This window comes from Aquila chrysaetos, chromosome 10, assembly GCF_900496995.4.
Source record: "Aquila chrysaetos chrysaetos chromosome 10, bAquChr1.4, whole genome shotgun sequence".
Lineage (NCBI taxonomy): Eukaryota > Metazoa > Chordata > Aves > Accipitriformes > Accipitridae > Aquila > Aquila chrysaetos.
The window spans coordinates 8264761-8270828 of NC_044013.1; the positions used below are offsets into that span (position 1 = coordinate 8264761).

At 37.7% G+C, this 6068-nt stretch overlaps 1 long non-coding RNA gene across 1 annotated transcript; it reads right to left on the bottom strand.

Moving 5' to 3' along the window:
- Positions 1–352: 352 nt before the first annotated feature.
- On the bottom strand, positions 353–1982 carry LOC115347403. The gene is made up of 3 exons (XR_003925480.1): positions 1961–1982; positions 1675–1701; positions 353–477 (listed from the first exon to the last, which is right to left on the bottom strand). It is a non-coding gene; the product is annotated as an uncharacterized LOC115347403 (long non-coding RNA).
- Between the last annotated feature and the right edge of the window lie 4086 nt (positions 1983–6068).

Sequence of the window (6068 nt, forward strand, 5' to 3'; positions counted from 1 at the left end):
GCAACACCGTCAGAGAGATTTATACCATGAGTTTTCTTAACAGCTTAGCTAACAAAATCAGAAGCGTATCCTGGAATAACTAACTGAGTTGTAGACCTGTAGAGATCTCATACATATATGTTAGCCTGGAAGCCAGGAAATTCATTTGTGTCTTGATCAGAAAAAGAAAGATAGTATTTTTAAAGTTGAAATTTTTGTTTGCCAGAATTGTTTGGTAATAAGAGTGTTGTACAGGACCTGATGAAAGCTCCAGGTAATGTAACATCCTGTCTCCAACAATGGGCAAAAAAAGATATCAGGAAAGAGTCTAAGAACGGGGCAGACTTTGATGAAATACCTTACCTATGTGCTCCCCCATCCTCCAGTCATTTGCAGTTCACAGACATCCTGGGCCACACACAGTTTCGGCAACCTCAGTAGATTTATTTCCGTGAGCTTTTCCTTGAAGTCCAACAACTTTTCAGTTTCCACAGCGTCCTGGGGCAAGAAGTCACAGTTAAGCTACCAGGTTGAGTTGTATCAACAGTAGTCATCACAATATTGTAATTAATGTAATGTTGCTTTTATGAGTGCCTAAATATCTAATTTTACTAATGATTCTGTGCACAGAATTAATGTGTGATACATGGTTAAAGATAGTTTTAAAATGCTTGAGCAAGATGAACAGAGGAAGGTAGTAAAAGGGCATTTTTAGTCCAGTGGTCTTTGGAGTTACTTCTCCAGGGTAATAGCTATTGCATCTTGCCAGCTAAATTCTTGCAGAAACTAGAAAGACAGCTATCAACAAAGCTAACAAGCTGGAGCTACTCTTTTTCTAACTCTCCTGCTTTGTCATGGACAGAGATTACTACTTTGATTTTTTGCAGTGAAAGAATATTGTCTCATATCTTGGTTTGCCTTCTACTGGGCAAAGATGCACTTTCTCTGCAATGATTTTAAACTCATTAGGATGGATCTGGCAAAGCAACAGATGTTTAACTAACCAACAAAATGATAAAAGTCTCATTCTTGGAGGAATTTCTAATAATTATATTACACTGAGTTGTCCACATATCTTTTCACCTGGTACAAATTAGTGTAGCTCTGTTGATAAAAGGAAATTATGCCACTTTTAGTACCGCTTGAAAATCTGGCCTCTTCTAAATTCACAATAGGATATGTTTATTAATTAATTTGAAAGTAAGAGGTCTTTTAATAATACATAGCTGAATTTCTATGCAAGCTTTGTGAAATACCAGAATACAGTAATTTTTTTTGTCTTCATAAAGTCTTTCTCCCTGATGGGTATGCAAGAGAACTTTTTGAGGAAATGGACCAGCAAAGAAAATCTTACTGTCTTGTATTTTATGAGCAGAATAACACATTCCTTCCTACCGTCCTTATTAATTTATAAACAGCTATGATCCTAGGTTGTTCTGGTCGTTTCAAATTTATGATCAGAATAAAATTACTCTCAATTGAGAGAAAAAAATACCTCTTCTCCAAAGCTTCATAACGAGTGATAAGGATTCACTGGACCATAATTATGTCTTTCTATTTTTCCTATGCTGTTTCAGGTTTTAAATTTTTTTTAATATCAGCATTTTAATTAAGCTTTAATCTTCACAGCACTAAACTAAATTAAAAGGATCTTTATAGTGTTGCTTTGGTAACTAGCAGAAGGGGTAAAATTACCTTATCTGTTTGTTCACCATGTTGCAACTGTAAACATCACGATTATGGTCTTGAATTCACTCATTTTCAGTAAAAAAAAAAAAAAAAAAAAAAAAAAAAGACACGTGACACTGAAACCAGTTATCACTGTTGGAACAATCCTCTAGTGGCATCTCACTGTGCTCATCATGGACAAATATGTAGTAGGGAACCCTTTGGTCCAAGAGATTAAATACAAGCTAATCAGGCAAGACACAAAGCAGGCAGAGACAGATGAAGCAGCAGTATCCATCACAGAAATTCCCACCTTCTTACCCCTTCTGTCTAGTCCCCTCTATTTCTTTCAGCAATCTGCAACACAGTAAATGTTAAACATAAGCTTCATATGAGGTTCCCAAAGCTTCTTGCAGATAATTAGCAACAAATCTTCAAAATGTACCTGCCATGTACCTGCCATGTCATTGTCCCATTTTATATCTAGGTAAAGTGCTAAACAACAAATTGAGTTGTCCAAGATCATCAGCTAAACACAATCCTACGTTATAACACTAACAGAAACATGCTGAAGACATGAAAGCACCCTAGACATTGAGAAGCCTGTACAACTTGAACTATGAGTTGTGGAATAGGTAAGAGAAAGAGGAAGAAAATTATGAGACCTTTCTTTTAATGCTGAGATATCACTGATCAAAACAGCAGTAAGTTCTCGTCACCTTCAAACAGAAAAAAAGAATGCTTCATAAGATCACTTGAAAAATTTATACTTTTATATGATTTCAGAGGTCTACATGTCTGCTTCTCTTCTTGAACCTGTCTCTGTTTGATTGAATTCACCCTCATTAAGTGGCCGACACTCACTTTCATTAAAACGCTAGCCCACAAATACTGGCTACAGCAGCCTGAAAATGCAGTTTAACCTAAGCTTCTACTAGCTCTTAGGGAACAGCCCTCTAGACTGAGAGTAAGTGAAGAGCCATGCCATCCCACTGAAAGTCAGAAGCGATGTGTATATCAGCATCATCCAAAGACACAGCAGGAATTTTCACATCTGTACAGATAAGCTTTTCCAGCCGTAGGACATAAACCAGCACGCGTCCCTTCTCCCTCGCTCTGCTGCTGATGCAAAGCCTTGCTAGGTAAAATCCTTTCCTCTAATACTCATTTGCTACGAATCATACCCCTTGAACCCGACAGTTTTTTAGAGGGAATGGATTATATTCAAAGCAATATAGAAAACCCTTGCTCCTGCACATCTGATTCCCAGTAGCTTCTGCTGCCAGCCTCTGGCTCCGAGGCACAGCTCGCTTCGTTGCCAAAGTTCTCGGAGAGGCAACCTCTTTGCAAAGAACACAACTTTAAGCACAGTCAAAGATTCACATTCCACAGAGGTTCAGCAAAATCCAGTGGATAGAATCACTTCGGACTCATTGTGCCATTCCATTTGACTCTCCGTGTGTATTTTTCCAGTGTTCTCAGTAAAGTAGTTACAGCCTCAAGTCCATCACCATAATTATCACCTAGGTCAAATGTTCAAAGTTTTTTTTTTTTTTAAAAAATGTTCATTTAGCAAAAAGGGTTTAAAATGTGCAGCAATCCACAACAAAGCTGTCCTACAGCTCTGATTGCAACTTGTTTTGAATTTTCAACTTATTTTCAATTTTCAGCTAAATAAACATGAAACATCAAAGCCTGTAAAACTAAGGCATAAAATGAAGTGCTGTCAAGCTGTGACAAAGTCAGTCTTCACCAAAGATCCATCTTCTCCCACTGAGAGATCCTAAATTTGAGGCTGAACTAAGAATGACAGAACAGGCAGCACTGAAAATCAAAAGTTTTCAATTGGTGAAATTTCTCTGTTTTCTGATTTTGATGGACAACAAAATGGTTGAAAGTTACAACTCATTTAGAGACATGAGAAAAATGACAGAACATAGGCGATACGGAATAAAAAAAAACTAAGAACTGTCAACCACTGAATATAAAAGAAGGGGGGGGAAAGGACATTTTATTTTGCATCACCTTATTTATTATGTACTGGAAAAACCTTTTTGCTCAAGTCATGTACATTAAATACTTTTTGTCCATCTTCAATAATCCATAGAAAAACAAATTCTTAAAGTAAGCCTTAATGTAGGCCTCATGACATAGTAATTAAATATGAACTAATTGTGAAAAAGAAGTCCTATCATTCAATATCCACTAAGAGAACTTTTCCCCCCCAAGTATTTCACACAACATATCCTACTTAGAATCATGCAAACAGATGAGCTGTATTGATCTCACTAAGAACAGCCCGAACCTTTTTTTTATATAATGGCTTTTTTCCCCCTAGGAATGTAAGGAATATTTAAGTAGCACTTAAGCAAAATAAAATTACTCTGTTCAACACAAAAAATATTTCAAAAAACTACCTGTGTCTGTAATCATGCCACAGGCTGTTTGCTGATTGCTAATTGTTACCATCATTTTTATCGCATAGGAAAAAGAAATACCCTGTAAATATCCTGTAAGCACTCTAACAATGATGGCAATGCATCAGGGTAAAGCAGCTGCCAGAAATCAGTCAGATCAATGGTGAGCGTGTAGTCAAGCTCTTTGTGTATACTTAGCAACTGTAATTATTGAGAACCTAAGGATGCTTCCATGTTTCCTTGTTGCTGCTTCTATTGTGTAAACAGAAAATGAAAGCCTCACCAAGCAGGGACCCGGGCTACAGACTGAGAGCAACACGTTAACCTACAAGCAAAGTGCTTTTCATAGGCAATCTAAGGAGCATCTCGTAGGATTTAGTATAATCCATGAATTGTAAGAGCAACCGTGGCCACAGCTGGATTCCACCTGTTTGCCCTCCCTGACAGATGTTCAGGGCCCTTCAACCCCTCTGTTAAATACCAGCTGTACCTCAGTGAGGGAATAGACCACGTTACCACAGAAATACTTCCCCGAGAATATTGCCAGGCTGCAGGAATTGCCTGACCTGTCAGCCTGCTTGTAGGAATAATCTACCCCCGAGAACCACCTTGACATCTAGACCACTTCCCGCGAAGGTGTCCCGTCAATGCAAATTCACATCTATCGGTCTCAAGCAGAGATTTCCTTCACAGAGTCTGGCTCTCCCTGACTCAAGAGCAGAGAAACACATTTGTTCGTGCCAGCCATAGCCTGATGTGCATTTACTCGGTAGCAGCGCTAGATTACGGAGTCTGTGCTCATTAGGACTTATTCCTGCCCCCACGAGGCAGTCTCATCATCAGATCCGTGCAACAGATTGGATCAGGAAGCAAATCTAGCTGAAAAATGACCAGAAGACTAAGTCCGCAGAGTACTGATTTTAAGCAGAATCCTCTCCCCACCCTGTTCACCAGCTGAACAGAAGGGACAACATAGGCTGAGAACAGCTAAAAAGCCAAAGGCACAGCAACTAAATGTTTAAGCACTGCCTCAGCTAAAGTGGCTCCCCAAATATTTCTTCTGTAGCACACTCCCAATAATTAGAATTGCCTACAAAAGACAGAAGACTGACACTGGCATACGTCTTGCATGCAGGAGAGATGTCTTCTGTAATACACCCTAGTATCCTGGAGAATTTACTTGGAATTTAAAAATAGAATTTTTTTAAAAAAAAATCAGATTTCATATTAATATTTGACAGCTAGTCTGTACAGGGAAAGGTTTTCTTTTTAATGAATGTCACTTTTTTTATATTACCCTTAAAACTTGCAAAACAGTATGTATCTAATACAATGAGCACTATCTATTGTTTTGTCCCTAATGTTAATCTTGCATATCTGATTACTTCTTTTTCAATAATTGAAGAAAATTACCTTGTCAATTATATTGCTTTTCCTATGCTGAAATATTAGAAACTAAAAGGCAATTCAGGAGAATCCCATTCCAAAGATGTACTGGATACCGGTTTATAACAAGCACTCCTAGACTATGACCATTAAAAAACATTCTCTAAAAGAAACTGGGTAGTAATCTGGACGATTTTTGGCTATTTGAAATTTGAAATCTTTCATGCTTTTGCTGCATATTCCTAATCACATCATTTCTGCTTCTCTGAGCTTAGTTCCCATTTTCTTCTTCTATGATTTTCTTTGTAACATATATTAGTTTATTTTTAGCTTCAATAAAGAAGTCTCTCAACATCATATTTTCATAATCTCTCTCTTTCCAGCTGCTGTATTGCTGGGGAGGTCCTATTAGAAACTCATGCATAACAGTTTAGTCTCCCTGCAACCTCAGACAACTGCTCCACGGATGCGATACTTTACTTAGTAAATTATAATGTGATTTTCTTGAGAAATGTATTTCTTCCTTGAGGTAATTGTCAGGAACGTAAGATGGTCATCAAGCTCTCCCTTATATTTAAAGAGTTTCCAGGCAGAATCACAGATTATTTTGTTGTTGCT